At 45.1% G+C, this 19005-nt stretch overlaps 1 pseudogene; it reads left to right on the forward strand.

The window, feature by feature from the left end:
* The first annotated feature begins 5740 nt into the window (after nucleotides 1-5740).
* Nucleotides 5741-6252, forward strand: LOC143976125 (transcription initiation factor TFIID subunit 13 pseudogene; annotated as a pseudogene).
* The last annotated feature ends 12753 nt before the right edge of the window (nucleotides 6253-19005 follow it).

The following is a 19005-nucleotide window of genomic DNA, read 5'->3' on the forward strand; positions in this document are numbered from 1 at the left end:
GCATAGCCAGCTTTAACCACTTGCTGACCGCCGCACGACGATATACGTCGACAGAATGGCACGGGCAGGCATATGGGTGTATATATAAGTCCCTGCCTTCCCGCGGGTGGGGGGCCCGATCGGGCCCCCCTGGTGCCTGCGGCGGTCGGTATTCGTTCGGGAGCGATCCGGGATGAGGGGGCGGCCATTCATTCATGGCCACCCCCTCGCGATCGCTCCCGACGAATGGAAATCCTTTGTGACATCACTTCCTCTCCTGTAATGTAAACACAGGCAGAGGAAGTGATGTAATCTCTCCTCGTGTCGGTATTTTTTGTTCCGACACCGAGGAGAGAGGATCGGTGAGTTGCCCCAACACGACACTTCACAGTAGAACATGCCAGGCACACTCACATCCCCCCTTTACCCCCCGATCACCCCCCCAATTACCCCTGCCCCCCCAGTCACAGTGACACCAATGCATTTTTTTTTCTTTTTTTTTTTTTTTGCATTGGTGTCATTTGTGACTGTAATAACTGTTAGGGCAGTTAGGGTTAGCCCCCTTTAGTTCTAATGTACCCCCCTAACCCCCCCCAATAAAGGTTTAACCCCGTGATCACCCCCCGTCGCCAGTGTCACTAAGGCTGGGTTCACATTGCAGCGGTTTATGAGAACGGATGTGATTCGCACCGCACTGCAGTGCAAATCACATCCGATCTCTGCGATTCGAGTTCAGCCATTCGCTGCACCCGCCGCACCTGCCGCATCCGCCGCAAATTCGCACAGGACCCTTTTTTTGGTCCGCAGCAGAATCGGATCGCATGGCTGTTCACACCATGCGATCCGAGTTTGCAGATCGCACTGCGATATGCGAACTGATATGGGGGTGTCATTAACATTTCACTGACACTCCCAGCAGTTCGCATAGGGCAGTGTGAACTGCCGCCGGGAGGCATGCGATGCGGGAGCCCGCCGCGGATTCGTGGCGTTCCTGCATCGCTCCAGTGTGAACCCAGCCTAATAAGCGATCATTTTTCTGATCGCTGTATTAGTGTCACAGGTGACGCTAGTTAGGCAGGTAGGTATTTAGGTTCGCCGCAGCTTTTTATAGCGCCAGGGACCCCCATATACTACCGCATAAAGCCCCCTGATTGCCCCCTAGTTAACCCTTTCACCAGTGATCACCATATAACTGTTACAGGTGACGCTGGTTGGTTAGTTATTTTTTTATAGTTTCAGGGCACCCGCCATTTATTACCTAATAAAGGTTTAACCCCCTGATCACCCGGCGGGTGTCATTTGTGACTGTAATAACTGTTAGGGCAGTTAGGGTTAGCCCCCTTTAGTTCTAAGGTACCCCCCTAACCCCCCCAATAAAGGTTTAACCCTGTGATCACCCCCCGTCGCCAGTGTCACTAAGGCTGGGTTCACATTGCAGCGGTTTATGAGAACGGATGTGATTCGCACCGCACTGCAGTGCAAATCACATCCGATCTCTGTGCGATTCGAGTTCAGCCATACAGATAGTATGGCTGAATTCGTGTCGCACCCGCCGCAAACTCGCACGGGACCCTTTTTTTGGTCCGCAGCAGAATCGGATCGCATGGGTGTTCACACCATGCGATCCGAGTTTGCAGATCGCACTGCGATATGCGAACTGATCTGGGGGTGTCATTAACATTTCACTGACACTCCCAGCAGTTCGCATAGGGCAGTGTGAACTGCCGCCGGGAGGCATGCGATGCGGGAACCCACCGCGGATTCGTGGCGTTCCCGCATCGCTCCAGTGTGAACCCAGCCTAATAAGCGATCATTTTTCTGATCGCTGTATTAGTGTCACAGGTGACGCTAGTTAGGCAGGTAGGTATTTAGGTTCGCCGCAGCTTTTTATAGCGCCAGGGACCCCCCATATACTACCGCATAAAGCCCCCTGATTGCCCCCTAGTTAACCCTTTCACCAGTGATCACCATATAACTGTTACAGGTGACGCTGGTTGGTTAGTTATTTTTTTATAGTTTCAGGGCACCCGCCATTTATTACCTAGTCTCACTAGTGTACCCCTAAATTTAGGGGTGTCTACTTTCCAAAATTGGGTCATTTGGGGGGGTTTGTGCCATCTTGGCATTTTATGGCCTTCAAAACTGTAACGCCCTTAGAAAGCCTGAAGGCGGTGCTTGGTTTTCGGGGCCCCGTACGCGGCTAGGCTCCCAAAAAGTCCCACATATGTGGTATCCCCGTACTCAGGAGAAGCAGCAGAATTTATTTTGGGGTGTCATTTCACATATGCCCATGGCATGCGTGAGCAATATATCATTTAGTGACAACTTTGTGAAAAAAAAAAAAAGTTTGTAATTTTCCCGCAACTTTTGGCAAAATATAAAATATTCCATGGACTCAACATGCCTCTCAGCAAATAGCTTGGGGTGTCTACTTTCTAAAATGGGGTCATTTGTGGGGGTTTTGTGCCATCTTGGCATTTTATGGCCTTCAAAACTGTAATAGGTAGTGAGGAGTGAAGTCAAATATTTACGCCCTTAGAAAACCTGAAGGCGGTTCTTGGCTTTCGGGGCCCCGTACGCGACTAGGCTCCCAAAAAATCCCACACATGTGGTATCCCCGTACTCAGGAGAAGCAGCAGAATTTATTTTGGGGTGTCATTTCACATATGCCCATGGCATGTGTGAGCAATATATCATTTAGTGACAACTTTGTGAAAAAAAAATAAAAAAAAATTAAAGTTTGTAATATTCCCGCAACTTGTGGCAAAATATAAAATATTCCATCGACTCAACATGCCTCTCAGCAAATAGCTTGGGGTGTCTACTTTCTAAAATGGGGTCATTTGTGGGGGTTTTGTGCCATCTTGGCATTTTATGTCCTTCAAAACTGTAATAGGTAGTGAGAAGTGAAATCAAAAATTTACGCCCTTAGAAAGCCTGAAGGCGGTGCTTGGTTTTCGGGGCCCCGTACGCGGCTAGGCTCCCAAAAAGTCCCACATATGTGGTATCCCCGTACTCAGGAGAAACAGCAGAATTTATTTTGGGGTGTCATTTCACATATGCCCATAGCATGTGTGAGCAATATATCATTTAGTGACAACTTTGTGCAAAAAAATAAAATATTCAATGGGCTCAACATGCCACTTATCAATTTCCTTAGGGGGTCTACTTTCCAAAATGGGGTCATTTGGGGGGGTTTTGTACTGCCCTGCCATTTTAGCACCTCAAGAAATGAGATAGGCAGTCGTAAACTAAAAGCTGCGTAAATTCCAGAAAACGTACCTTAGTTTGTAGATGTGACAACTTTTGCGCAAACCAATAAATATACAGTTATTGACTTTTTTTTTACCAAAGACATGTGGCTGAATACATTTTGGCCTAAATGTATGACTAAAATTGAGTTTATTGGATTTTTCTAATAACAAAAAGTAGAAAATATCATTTTTTTTCAAAATTTGCGGTCTTTTTACGTTTATATCGCAAAAAATAAAAATCGCAGAGGCAATCAAATACCATCAAAAGAAAGCTCTATTTGTGGGAAGAAAAGGACGCAAATTTTGTTTGGGTACAACATTGCATGACCGCGCAATTACCAGTTAAAGCAGCGCAGTGCCAAATTGTAAAAAGACCTCTGGTCATTGACCAGCAAAATGGTCCGGTCTGAAAGTGGTTAAGCGGTAATAAACCGTCAGCTTTATTTTTAAACCTCCGAGGCAAAGGCTTCCATCTTCACGCGGTCTTCCTTATGGGTTGGCGGGGTCTGGTCCTTTGATTGGGCGAGCCGTGATGACGCACGGAGGCACTGTTCACAGCACAGCACAGTGGGTATACTGTTCCTTAAGAGCTTCCCAAGTGCATGTTTAGGAGATATTTACTGTACCTATAGGTAAACCTTGTTATAGGCTTACCTATATGTAAAAATCAACCAAGGGAGTTTACTCCCACTTTAAGGTATTGTCATGTGTAAGTTTGGAAAGTAGGCTACCTATTTTCCGACTTTTAGAAAGTCGGAATTAGCATAAGCAATTAGAAAACTGAAAGAATGCACTGTTTTGAAAATACTACTGTACCTGTGTCAGTGAAATTAGGCTGTACGCAGAGCACACAGTAAAATATCATGTCTCTAATAATAAACACATTCCATCTAATGATATAATGCATCTTACCTAAAAACCCACTCATCTAAGTAAACAGCCATGCCCATCCTTAAGTTCTCAGCTCCGTCAGCATCCCTGACTCATACTAGCCAGCTTGACCTTTTATTATCACAAAAGCTTTCACAAACAGTAAGTGATGGCTCCAGCAACCTTCAGCATCACATCTTACATCGGAAGTGACATCACAGGATGTGATGTCCACAGAATAAATTACCATATAAGCATGTGACAATATAGGGAACCCTTACAACAGGGTTCATTAATACAAACAACAACACGAGTAATAAAAGACGGTGGTATCTTTTGTATTCTTTCAAAAGAACCAATAGCAGACATGTATACATTCAAATAGACTAGCAGTGACGTTTGCAAATGATCAGGTGCAGAGCCATGCTTTCTGTGAGACAAATGCCGCGTACACACGTAGTCAACTATCCGGTGAACTTAGTCTGGCGGACTTCCCGCCGGACTGTCCGCTGGACTTTCTGAATGAGCTACTTGCCCACACACGGCACTTTTTCAGTGGACTAATACGGCATACTAAGTCCGCCGGACTATCCGCCGTACTTTTGAAAGGAACGGACTCGCCCACACATGCGGAGGAAAGTCCACTCATTTTGAGCGCATCTCCAGGTATGGAGTTAAAGGGTAATCCCTATGCTGAAAAATTGGCGTGAGGGTCCCCCCTAGGTCCACAACAGACCCTTATCCGAGCACGCTAGAGACGATTCAGTTCGCATTGTGCGCTATACAAGTATTTCATTCATTCATTCATTCACGCTACCCGGCCGGCCAGGGAAGGGGGTGGGGTCGAGAGAGCGCCCCCCTCCTGAGCCGTGCCAGGCCGCATGCCCTCAACATGGGGGGTGCCTTGGGGAAAGGGGGGGCACGCGGCCCCCCCACCCCAAAGCACCTTGTCCCCATGTTGATGAGGACAAGGGCCTCTTCCTGACAACCCTGGCCGTTGGTTGTGGGGTCTGCGGGCGGGGTGCTTATCTGAATCCGGGAGCCCCCTTTAATAAGGGGGCCCCGAATACTGGCCCCCCACCCTATGTGAATGAGTATGGGGTACAATGTACCCCTACCCATTCACCTGTAAAAAAAAAGTAAAAAAAACACAACACACAAGGGTTAAAATAGTTTATTGCACAGCTCCGAGGGTCTTCTGTCCATCTTCGGGGGTCTTCTCGCCGGACTCCTCCGCTATCTTCTGCTCTTTTGCTAGCTCTTTCACTAGCCTGGCTTTCTTCTTCGCCGCCGCCCTCTTCTTCCGACTTCGGGGGTCTTGTCCCCCTCTTCGGTTCTTCTTGCTGGGCCACCGCGCCTTCTTCTAGCTCTTTTACAAGCGGTGGCCCCGTCTTCTGTCGCTGCTGTCGCCGTCTTCTGTTTTTCTCTTCTCTTCTTCTCTTCAGATGTTGCCTCGTTGCTGTCTCCACTCACAATGACAGGGACGCGGCACGCGGCGACTTATATAGGGACATCACCGGATGATGTCCCCACCCATTATGATGTCACAGTCCCAATGAATCCTGGGACTGTGACATCATAATGGGCGGGGACATCATCCGGTGATGTCCCTATATAAGTCGCCGTGAGCCATGTACACCCGGAAGTAGGCGAGCGAAGGAGCTGTGGGAAGAAAGTAACGATGGCGGATGAGGATGAAGATCAGACGTTTGAGGAGGAGAGCGAGGAAACGTCGGGAGGAGCGGAAGGAGGACTCGGCAGGAGGAAGAGGCTCTTCACTAAAGAGTTGCGCTGTATGATGTATGGATTCGGAGACGATCAGAACCCGTATACAGAGTCTGTGGATATTCTGGAGGATCTGGTGATATAATTCCTCACTGAAATGACACACAAGGCCATGTCCATCGGGTGTCAGGGGCGGTTCCAGGTGGAGGATATTGTGTTTCTGATCCAGAAGGACCCGCGGAAGTTCGCCAGAGTGAAGGATCTGCTGACCATGAATGAGGAACTGAAACGCACCAGGAAGGCGTTCGATGAGGCCAACTACGGTTCCTGAGCAACCATTATGGTGCATTCGATTTATCGCATGTTTGAACAGTGTGTTCCCAGTGTGGGGTATGGGTAGGATTTTTTTTTTTTAAGTACATATTGTTACAAGGTAAACCCAATGAACATATTTTTATTTGTCTTTTTATTATTTATTTGTTTTTTTTAAGTAATTCCATTTACATTTATTTAAAGCCGAAGTGCGCCCATAAAAAAAAAAAAAAAAGTCGCCGCGTGCCACGTCCCTGTCATTGTGAGTGGAGACAGCGACGAGGCAACATCTGAAGAGAAGAAGAGAAGAACAGAAGACGGCGACAGCGGCGACAGAAGACCAGGCCACCACTTGTAAAAGAGCTAGAAGAAGGCGCGGTGGCCCGGCAAGAAGAACCGAAGAGGGGGACAAGACCCCCGAAGTCGGAAGAAGAGGGCGGCGGCGAAGAAGAAAGCCGGGCTCCTCCGCTACTGAAAGAGCTAGCAAAAGAGCAGAAGATAGCGGAGGAGTCCGGCGAGAAGACCCCCGAAGACGGACAGAAGATCCCCGGAGCTGTGCAATAAACTATTTTAACCCTTGTTTGTTTGTTTTTGTACATTTTTTTCACAGGTGAATGGGTAGGGGTACATTGTACCCTATACTCATTCACATAGGGTGGGGGGGCGGTATCTGGGGCCCCCTTATTAAAGGGGCTCCCGGATTCCGATAAGCCCCCCGCCCACAGACCCGACAACCAACGCCAGGTTTGTGGGGAAGAGGTCCTTGTCCTCATCAACATGGGGAGAAGGTGCTTTGGGGTGGGGGGTTCGCTCGTCCCCACCCCCTTTCCTGGCCGGCCAGGTAGCGTGCTCGAATAAGGGTCTGATGTGGACCTGGGGGGGGACCCCACGCCGATTTTTCGGCGTAGGGATTCCCCTTTAACTCCATACAAGGTGACAGGGCCAGCGACGCCTCCTTCGCTGGCCCCGGCTACCTGGAGACGCGCTCAAAGTGAGCGGACTTTTCTCCGCGCAGGAAAAGTCCGCTCATTTCAAAAGTATGGCGGACTAGCACACACATGGCCGTACTGTCCGCCGAAAAGCGAGTCCGGCAGACAGATTGGAGTGCAAAAATACTTTCTTAGTCCACCAGACTTTTGGGTAAAAAAAAGTCCGCCGGAGGCTACACACGGGTGGATTGTCTGGCGGACTTGAGTTTGCCTGACTTTTCCACCGGATTGTTTGATCGCGTGTACGCAGCAAAAGGAACACTAGAAAGATGTCTCTGCACAAGACCGTTTGCAAACTGACTAAATGCTTTCAATGATGTGAACCATACAAAACTAATAATAATATACTACTACTAATAATAATTTTCATATAGTTATGCTATAGTTCCCATGTATGCAGATCTGTTTGCTCAGAGTCCTTAATGAAGTCGCCAATAAGTGGCCAGTATCTTGGTGAGGCATAAACGAACATCCTTAAATACTAAATAAACATATCTTCAGTGTCCACAGGAAGGTTTTTCGCGGCCAATGGTCTTCCGCTGATGTCTGTATGTGTGAATATGCTCGCATGAGCACATTACAGGAAAACTGACACTGGGGGACATCTAACAACATACATTTCTAAGAATTTCCACAATGCCTGTAAGCATCACAAGGTTGCATGATCTCAGCTCTAAGCTTTGTAGTTCTTTAGACTAAATGCAGGTTAACTTTTATTTGCAACATCACCCTATTTTTTTTTATGTGTTTACGTTTTATCTTTAGCACCCAAATGCTTATTGGCCCAAAAACAAACCAAAAAAATTAAATAAAAGAGTGTAGCCTATCATGATATAAAAGGATATATTTTAAAATATGGCTAAAATGACCTTCATACAAAACATAAAAGGCAGCAGGCTGTTGGCTTCAAACCCTACTGCTGGTAAGGCGATCAGGCTTGCACGATGTCGTCACTGTACCTTGTGCATATCTGATGTTCCTTGTCACAAAATAAATCAACTGTTTGTATTTTCTTGAATCCTTTTTCATACCACCAAAACTGGTTTGAAAACACATTCAGTCTTGGTTACGCTTGCTTCAAAACATGGCTTCAGACAGGCTTTTCACTAAATAAAATGGTTAGCTTACAGTCCTGTTTACACCTTGCTTTTGCTTTGCTATGCTTCAAAAATTATACCCCATGTTACTTTAATGGTGCTGCAAAGTATCTTCAAAGCCTCCATAGAAGTCTATGGCAAAGCTTGCTTGAAGCACCTGCAGCCTTTGAGAGGCTTTAAGGCTCCATTCACACTAATGTGTTTTTGATGTATTTTGCAGAAATGCATGGAAATTTTTTAATATGGGTTACCATGGATCATGCTCACATCAATGCATTTTTGTGAATCTGCATTTTTTGAACGGGTCAGGGACTTTTTCCCACAAAATGCAGCATTTTGCATGTAATATACTTCAATGTACCCACATCCAAAACGCAAGTACCATGATTTTGATGCGATTTACGTTTTGTGGTTTGTTTGTTTTTTTAGCTGTACATTCACTGTATATTACTGGTTGCTAAGGAGGGGGCCGGGAGGCCAGCCGCTGCATCCTTAGCAACTGATGAGTCATGCCTGAGTCAGGCTTCCCCGCTAAATGTAAAGAAAAGAGTTGGCGGCAAAAAAAAATTGTGAAAAAATGGCAACGGCCCCCTCAGGTCCATACCAGGCCCTTGGGTCTAGTATAGATTTGGAGGGGACCCTCCATGCCAAAATGTAAAAAAAAATTATGTGAGGTCCACCCCAAAATCCATACCAGACCCTTATCCAAGCATGCAGCCTGGCAGGACAGGAGCGAGACCCCCCCTTCCTGAATCATATCAGGCCGCATGCACTCAACATGGGGGATGGGTGTTTTGGGGCGGGGGGGCTCTGCAACTCCTCTACCCCAAAGCACCTTGCCCCCGTGTTGATGGAAACAAGGGCCTCTTCCCGACAACCCTTGCTCGGTGGTTGTAGGGGTCTTCGGGAGGGGGGCTTATAGAAATCTGGAAGCCCCCTCTATGTGAATGAGTATTGGGTACATTGTACCCCTACCCATTCATCAAAAAATAGTAGTGTGAAAAAATACAGTAGACAGTTTTTGGCAAGTCTTTTATTAAAAATATCTTCTTCTTCCCTACTTCTTCCTCCGGTCTTCCTCCATCTTCTCCCGCATCTTCCTCCTCCGGGCTTCCACTTCTTCTTCCTCTCTTCTTCTTTCTCCTGTCTTCTTGTTCGATGTACTTTTTCCTCTGCTGCCGCTCCTGACGACAACCCTCCTCCGATGCTGTGTCTCACTGATCTGGACATGCATGTGTTAGATAATGATGGGGAAAGTGACCATCAGATGATGTTTGGTAGGGCATGGTTCAGGAGGGGGGCACTCGTCCCTTACCTTTCCTGAACTGCAGGGCTGCATGCTCGGATAAGGGTCTGGTATGGATTTTTGGGGGACCCCACTCCATTTAAAAAAAAAATGGTGTGGGGGTTCCCTGAATCCATACTAGACGCAAGGCTTTAGTATGGACCTGGGGGGACCCCACCAGTGGCCGCCCATGCATTGTGCCCATGTGCCTGGTCCCTTTTAGCACGCCAGACGCATGGGCTCCTATGGTGAGGTGGGAGGGGATGTTTTTTAAGCACCTGCTTAGAGCCAGAGGCTCTAATAGGCTTCAAAATTGGGTGGACTTGGGGTGCAGAGAAGGATCCCACTCAATTGTGTGACCATAGCGAATTAATTTTCGCTTTGCTGTGGTCACATAATTGAGTGGGATCATTCTCCTAAATTCTCGCTATTTTCACACTGCAGGGCCTCGCCGCCAATCAGGAGGCAGGTCAGTGAGACTTGTTTCCCAATTGACCAAAGCACTGGGAGGTCCTATTGGATGCTCAGCGCTTAGGAAGAGGAGACAAGCTGCTGTCTGCTGCCCGCACTCTTGAGGAGACACAGGAGGAGAGGACACCACAGCCCTGTAAGTGAAGGGTCAGACCTCCTTCAGAGTACCATGAGTACCTCGAGTCCTGCGAGCCTCGCAAGGGGGGTGGTTGCTTTCATAGTATCGTGAGTACCGCGAGCACAGCAGCAGGGGATGGTTGCTTTCAGAGTACCACGAGCCCTACGGGGGGTTGCTCTTAGTGCCACAAACCCCCAGCTGCCCCTGTTCAACCAAGTCCTGTGTGTTGTTACCAGATGAGCTCTGCACAGGGACAAGGAGCATATACATCTACACAGGAGAGATTGATTGTAAACTGCTGGGATGAGGTGACATGAGCATGGCGACAGGTGACTGGAGCAATTTGATCGGCACACCACTCATCTCATCCACAGTGTTCAAGCACACAGGGCTGGTAGGATCATACAACCACACTAGTCTGATCATAGAACCACACCACTGCAAGTGTCTTTTCTAAGTCTGATCACCAGAGCTGTACAACCTGGTCTGTAATTCTGAGCTATATACCATGATCTGCTAGGCTCGCTATATATCATGATCTGTAAAGCTGCGATATATACCATGATCTGTGAGGCTGCAATATATACCATGATCTGTGATGCTGAGCTAAATACCCTGGTCTGTGAGGCTGTGCTATATACCATGATCTGTGAGGCTGAGCTATATACCATGATCTGCAAGGATGCACTATATACTATTATCTGCGAGGCTGCTCTATATACCATGATCTGTGAGGCTGAGCTATATTCTCCGTCCTGTGATGCTGACCTATATACCCTGATCTGCGAGGCTAAGCTATATACCCTGATCTGTGATGTTGAGCTATTTACTCTGTCCTGTGATGCTAAGCTATATACTCTTTGCTGTGATACTGGGGCTGTATACTATGTCCTGTAATTCTGGGGCTGTATACTCTGCCCTGTGATGCAGGGGCTGTATACTCTGTCTTGTGATGCTGGGGCTGTATACTCTGTCTTGTGATGCTGGGGCTGTATACTCTGTCCTGTGATGCTGGGGCTATAATGAGTGGATAATATAAGGGGTGGGGCTTATGAGAAGTGGGAGGGGTCCAAAAGGAAAGGCAGGGTCTAGTGCCCCATCCTAAAACTTCACCAGCCTCCTATGGACCCCACGCTGTTTTGCTTTTTTTACTTTTTTTTGCCAGCAATTCTTTTTTCATTTTCATTGGGGAAGCCTTCTGACAGCTGATGACTCATGGGTTGTGGCAGCCGGCAACCAGCTATATACAGTGTTAAAAAAATGCAAATTGCCGTAAAACGCGTGTCCAAAAAATGTGGCAAGCACCACAAAAAGCACTGCAGAAACGCTCAAAAGCAACATGCATAGATGTGAATTGAGCCTAATTCAGCTTTAGTTTCTCTTTGTTTTGGAGAATTTGCAAGTATGAAATATCCACACACACAGGGCATCTTCCAAGCTTCATTAAAGCTTCAAAAAAGCACCACCGAAGCGCCACCGAAGTGGAAACAGAAATGTTTTTTTATAATCTACAACCTGTGAAAAATCGGATTCAGTTAAAAACAAAATTCAGTTGGAGTGTCACAAAGCTTCAATATACATTCAGTCATGACTCAGGCCACTTTACATAAAAGACTATTTATTCTAAACATTCCTGTAGACATTCTGGGGCAAACATAGCCACAGAAACAACAATTTTCTATTATTTGCCTTAAAGTGGTTGTAAACCCTTACAATACACTTTTACCTACAGGTAAGCCTATATTAAGGCTTACCTGTAGGTCCAAGAAATAGCTTCTAACCCTATACGGTTTAGGAGATATTTGCCTGAAGACAGAGGCGCGCAGGCGCACTGTCGGCTCCCGTGCGCATGTATGGGAGTGCCGTCATCGTGGCTTCGCCAAATGACAGCGGCGGAGCTGCGAGACCCCACCGAGAAGATGGATGCGCCGGACTACAGGGGACAGCGGTGACTTCGCTGGCTCCTGTGTCAGGTAAGTGACACATAATGAACTACTATGCGATGCATAGTAGTCCATTATGCTTTGCCTTTGCAGGGAATGAAAGAGGAAGTAAACTCATCAGGGTTTACTTCCTCTTTAACAGAGGGCATGTAATGTAAGCCTTCAAGTTTGTAAAAGTTACCTTGGCTTTCAAGTGAGAATGAACAGTAACCCAGCCACAAAAACTTCACTAAGATCCCTTTCACATACAGACCGCCCGAGCGTTAGCGGTAAAGCACTGCTAGTTTTAGCGGTGCTTTACCAGCGCTGTGCGGGCAGGAGCGGGCACTTTTAACCCCAAAGAAGGGGCTATCAAGGTGTTAAAAGAGCCTGAAAAAGAGCCACCCATTGATTTCAGTGGCAGGGGTGATTTAGGAGTGCTGTATACACTGCCTCTGCACCGTCCTTGCTTGCAGGACTTTTCTTTCCCTTCCTGTAAGCACACCGCCCCAGTGTGAAAGCACTTAGACTTTCACACTGGGGAGGCTTGAGAGGCGCTTTCAGGTGCTTTACAGGCACTATTTTTAGCGCTAAAATGCCTGCAAAGCACTATCAGTGTGAAAGGGGTGTAAAGTTTGCACAGGCAGTGACTAATATTATCTTGGTTCCTTTAAGGCTGTATTAAACCGAAAAACAAATGTGTAATATATTGCAGTTTACCAATCATTAGATGTGGTGTCTGGATACGTTTTCTTTTTCTAGGCTTTATTTTCTCTGTTTTCACCCAGTGATCTGGTCAGTAACACACCTCCTTTATTAGAATGTACCAACCTCTGGATTAAGGAGTACAGGGGCACCTTTGGACAGCAACATTGGTAATCTGGGTAGAGGGGAATGCTAGAAGCACTAGCAGATTCAAATACACTAACAATTTGAGGCCAAACTCAAGCTATCACTTTTTAAGCAGTTACAGCAGCATTTTTTTTTTTTTTTTTTAAAGGTTTTGCATAAATGAATAAAAGCTGACCATTGTAAGCACCCCTGGCAGTGTTAAATGTTTGCCTCACACCTGCTACATCTACAGGCTATCTTGGTCTGTTGAATAACAAAAGACTTACTGGCAGGATGACCTGGTTAAAATAAAATAAATAAATCTTAAAAAAGAAAATGAATGCAGTCATCACATCTAAGAATTGGTAGGCCGCAATATAATAAATATGTGGTTTTGGATTTAATACCAATTTAATGTATGTACTTTGTAACATAACTTTCTATAATGTCTTCAAACTTGGAGGTTTTGACCTAAGATATATTTCATTTGAAACTATTTATTTTATGAAAGGAAAATTACTTTGTGTTTTTATTTGACTGTCAATGGTATTTCATACATGTAATCAATCCAACAGTTATACTTCAATTTTAAAAAAGGTCATCACTGTAATTAATAGTATAAGTAAGATAATGAAAAGAAAATAATGTTACTGTAAAACATTGAGAAATGTTTCCCAAGGGTAATATACTGGATTCAAAGAAGTTAAGTTTCCAGAGACAGGCATACTTTATGATATGAGTAAGTGATCCTATAACCACACTAAGAAGGTATGTAAGCAGATGTCTGATCAACTACTTATGGTGGACAAATTGATATGAAGTCAACTGAAGCTTTTTTTTTGCATTCAGCATAATTTAAAGTTCCTACGGCCTCACTTTCTGCTCTTGTAACACTATCAAGACAAACTGGACTGCAGCACATCTTTAATAAATTAGGACAGTCAGCTTTCCATTATTAATGGCATAGTTAATATGACAACATCAGCCAGTTATTCGGGAATAAAGTGGAGGGAGCTTGAACTACTAGCTACATATTTAATAAGTTCCTTGGACAAATGGCTGTAATAGATTACCTAAGGAGACTGAGGTTTGAAAAGTGAAGGAAAGTAACAAATGTAATAAATGACTGCAGCTTAATTGCTTATGTATAAAAAGACTTCTGTTAGGGCATTGCTACTCCAGCCTTTATACAATAAATGACAAGGCAACAACTTTCCAACTCTGGCTGTAAATATTTGTATAATGTTTGGTAGAATCGTTTTATAATTATATATAATATATCATATTATTTGTTCTGCATATTACACCTACTCATTACTCAAACTCCAATTCCAGCTAACTCATTTTTGGTAGATGGTAATATTATTGTCAATTTGTAGCGTGCCAACAACCTTGTGCCCCACCAGCAGCATTCTGAAAATCCCCAAATCCATCAAATGTTTCCCCTGAAATGGCCTTGCACATTGTTCCTATGTTTTTTGTTCATTGTGTTGTATAACGAATATTTCTGGGATAAAATTTTCCATCACTGTATAGTGTTCCCAGTCCCTTTCTATATATACACTATATTACATAAAAGTATTCAGACGCCTGCCTTTAAACGCACATGAACTTTAATGGCATTCCAGTCTTAAGCCTTGTACACACGATCAGATTTTCTGAAGACAAAGCGCCAGACTTTTGTCCGAAGGGCATGTGCTGTGAACTTGTCCTGCATTCCTGCATACAAACGGTACACAATTGTCAGCCAACAAACACAAACATAGGGATGTACTAAATGGAATTTCAGCCTTTGAGTGCCTTCTGCAAATGTCGTGTTTGGTGAGCATTGATTCAGAGCATGCGTGTTTGTACTTTGGACTTTTGTGTGATGGACTTGTGTACACACGATGCGAAAATCTGACAACAGACCGTTGTCTGCCAAGAATTTATTAGCCTGTCATCCAACATTTGTTGGCAGAAAGTTGGCCAGCAATTGTCTGATGGAGTGTACTAATGGTCAGATTTTAGGCAAAGTCATTTTAGTCTGTCATCACACAATTCCTGGGTTAAAATCCGATCGTTTGTACGATGCTTTAGTCCGTAGGGCTCAATATTGAGCCAGTTTGGGGGGGGGGGACTTGACCAGCCTGCACAGAGCCCTGGCCTCAACCCAATAGAACACCTTTGGGATGAATTAGAGCGGAGACTGTGAGAAAGGCCTTCCCATACACATCAGTGCCTGACCTCACAAATGCACTTCTGGAAGAATGGTCAAACATTCCCGTAGACACACTCCTAAACCTTGTGGACAGCCTTTCCAGAAGAGTTGAAGATGTAATAACTGCAAAGGGTGGGCCAACTCAATATTGAACCCTACAGACTAAGACTGGAATGTCATTAAAGTTCATGTGCTTGTAAAGGCAGGCGTCCTAATCCCCTCAAAATAACTCAACACACAGCTGTTAATATTTAAACCCCTGGCAACAAAAGTTAGTACACACCTAAGTGAAAATGTCCAAATAGGGCTCAAAGTGTCAATATTTTGTATGGCCACCATTATTTTCCAGCACTGAGCTGGTGGATATTAGAGACCTTGCGCTCCTCCACCTTGCATTTGAGGATGCCCCACAGATGCTCAACAGGGTTTAGGTCTGGAGACATGCTTGGCTAGTTCATCACCTTTACCCTCAGATTCTTTAGCAGGGCAGTGGTCATCTTGGAGGTGTGTTTGGGGTCGTTATCATGTTGGAATACTGACCCGTGGCCCAGTCTCCAAAGGGAGGGTATCATAGAAGAGCGAAGGTTAAACTTGGGCGGCTAAACTGTAATGTTAGAAGCCTCATTAACCCCCCGGCGGTATTCCCGAGTCTGGCTTGGGGTGGAGATTTTGTACCAAAAGCGGCATTCCCCGAGCCAGACTCGGGACCGCATCGCTGAATGCAGGGAGAGGTTTACTTACCTTTTCCCCTGGATCCAGCGATGTCCCCCCGCTGTACGAGCAGGTCGTCCTCCGCTCGATGTATCACGGAGCCGATCTCCATTCCCTGCGACCGCTGCGACGCACAGGGATGGAGAACGGCGCCAAATTCAAAAAGTAAAACACACACAGTATACATACAGTATAATGTAATCTTACAGATTACATTGCTGTATGTAATTATTTCACATACCCTTTGTCCCTAGTGTTCTGTACAGTGTCCTGCATGCAGTTTTATAATATAAAAACTGTTCTTTATGCCTGGAAACTGGAGATTGTCCATAGCAACCAAAACTGTCCCTTTACATCAAAAATGGTTTTAGACCAGCTAGAAAACAGCGATAATAAATTAGAATCACTTGCAGAATTGAGCGATAGCGATTTGTGGGGAGATCCATCATCAAATATTGAAAAGTAATGACAGCGACAATTGTGCAACTGAGCAAATTTCTGTGTTTTTGATTTGATTACATTATTGAATAATTTGTATTATTGTTATATTATTATTCGGTATAATTATTTATAGTTATTTATTATATTATAATTTATGATTTCATTTTTCAAACTTTATCATACCCGGGATGTCTGCTAGACTCTGGTTTGGACAGATTTAAGTGAGTTATTCCTAAGAATTACAGGACTACAATATAAAACACCAAATTTTCCTTGTTAAATCTTTTTATTGAATTTCAAGAAAAAAAAAGGGGGGAAGTTTACAGATCATAACGAGGATCATATCATGAGTATCGTAAATTAACAATATAGTTATAATCAGGTATTGATCACATAGATTAGGTATGTTATAAGTGAAAGTATAAGTAACATAGAGATTGTATACTATAATATTATAAGTACTGAACTAAATTAGGAACGAACTATATGAGAGAATTAATGAAATATGCCTCCAGACCACCTGTCCACCCCAAATGGGTTCAAGCTGTAAAACACCAAATTTTCATGCAAAATAATTGTACCGCTTTCAGCACCTAAAATCTGAAATAATCATACCGCCAGGGAGGTTAAAGAGAAAAAAATGGCCTTTAAAAAAATATAAAGGGGATGGGTCATCATCAGCATTCAAACACTATAAGGAATTCAATAAGAGGAGCAAGAACGCAATAAGGGAGGCCAAAAAAGATTATGAGAGACATATAATGGAGGAGAGTAAAAAAAAATCCAAAGACATTTTTTAGATACATTAACAGTAAAAAGGCAAAATCAGAGCATCTTGCCCACAAAAAGGATGAGGATGACACAGAGAAAGCAACTGTACTAAATGACTTCTTCTCCTAAGTTTTTACACAGGAAAGGCAGGGGTATAACGACCATGGAAGTACTGTTGGCGAGTGGTGACACATCACAAGGCATACCCTTGAGGCTAACAGAGGCCGGAGTGGAAAGGAAAGACTAGGTAAGCTTAATACAAATAAATCACCAGGACCAGATGTTTTACACCCGGGAGTCCTCAGAGAACTCGGTCAGGTTATAGCCAAACCACTGTTCCTAATCTTTTTGGACAGCATACTGAAAGGATTGGTACCAGCTGATTGGAGAAAAGCCAATGTGGTACCAATATTCAAAAAAGGACAGAGACAAATCCCTGGAAACTTCAGGCCAGTTAGCTTAACATCAATCGTTGGTAAATTATTGGAGGGGATGATAAGGGACTATATCCAAGAATTTACTGAGGAAAAAAATATCCTAAGTAGTCATCAGCATGGGTTTAGGAAAGGTCGTTCTTGCCAGACCAATCTGTCAACATTCTACAAGGAAGTGAGCTGCCATCTAGACAGGGTGAAGGCCCATGGATTTAATGTATCTGAATTCGATACAGTCCCCCATAAGTGCTTAATCTACAAGCTGAGATCTGCAGGCCTGGACCTTAATGTTTGTTCTTGGGTTAAAAACTGGTTATAGGGGTGTGTCCAAAGGGTAGTGATAAATAATGTGTATTCAGACTGGTCTGGAGTGGTAAGTGGGGTGCCCCAGTGTTCTGTCTTGGGACCAATTCTATTCAATTTATTCATAAAAGATATAGAGAATGGGATAGACAGCGCAATCTCAGTTTTTGCGGACGACACAAAATTAAGCAAAGAAATAACTTCACATCAGCATGTAGAAATCTTACAGAAAGACCTGAACAAGATAAGGGAGTGGGCAGCTACATGGCAAATGAGGTTTAATGTGGAGAAATGTAAAGTAATGCACTTGGGGGATAAAAGCATAAATGGAGACTACTCACTAGGGGGAATCAAGCATAGAGAAAGATCTGGGGATCCTAGTAGATAACAGATTGAGTAAGGGTCCATTCACACAGGGGCAACTCAGATCCGACTTCAAGTTGCCCCAAGTCACCTCAGGTCGCACAACATGTAGAAATCAATGTAAGTGAATGAGAGCCGTCTTAATGCACACTACTGAAGTTGCTCCGACTTCAAAAAAGGTTCCTGTACTACTTCAATCCGACTTGTAGGCGACTGGTACCCATTGATTTCAATGGAGGTCGCCTCCAAGTCGGATCTCCATCTATACGGAGGCGACTCTCAGAGAATTATCAGTTCTCAAAAGGGAACTCCACACCAAATTTATTAAAAAATTTGGCGCGGGTTCCCCCTTCCGAAACCATACCAGGCCCTTAGGTCTGGTATGGACTTGAAGGGGAACCCTCTACACCAAAAAAAACGGCGTGGGGGCCCCCCCAGACCCATACCAGACCCTTATCCGAGCACGCTACCCGGCCGGCCAGGAAAGGGGGTGGGGACGAGTGAGCACCCCCCTCCTGAGCCGTACCAGGCCGCCTGCCCTCAACATGGGGGGGTGCCTTGGTGAAGGGGGGCCGCGCGCCCCCCACCCCAAAGCACCTTGTCCCCATGTTGATGAGGACAAGGGCCTCTTCCCGACAACCCTGGCCGTTGGTTGTCGGGGTCTACGGGCGGGGGGCTTATCCGAATCCACGAGCCCCCTTTAATAGGGGGGCCCCCGGAACCCGTCCCCCCACCCTATGTGAATGAGTATGGGGTACAATGGACCCCTACCCATTCACCTGTGAAAAAAATGTACAAAAAACAAACAAACAAGGGTTAAAATAGTTTATTGCACAGCTCCGGGGGTCTTCTTCCATCTTCGGGGGTCTTCTCGCCGCACTCCTCCGCTAACTTCTGCTCTTTTTCTAGCTCTTTCACTAGCGGAGGAG

The sequence above is a fragment of the Lithobates pipiens genome, unplaced genomic scaffold (genome assembly GCF_037356315.1).
Source record: "Lithobates pipiens isolate NorthernLeopardFrog02 unplaced genomic scaffold, aLitPip1_a1.2 Scaffold_13, whole genome shotgun sequence".
Taxonomy (NCBI): Eukaryota; Metazoa; Chordata; class Amphibia; order Anura; family Ranidae; genus Lithobates; species Lithobates pipiens.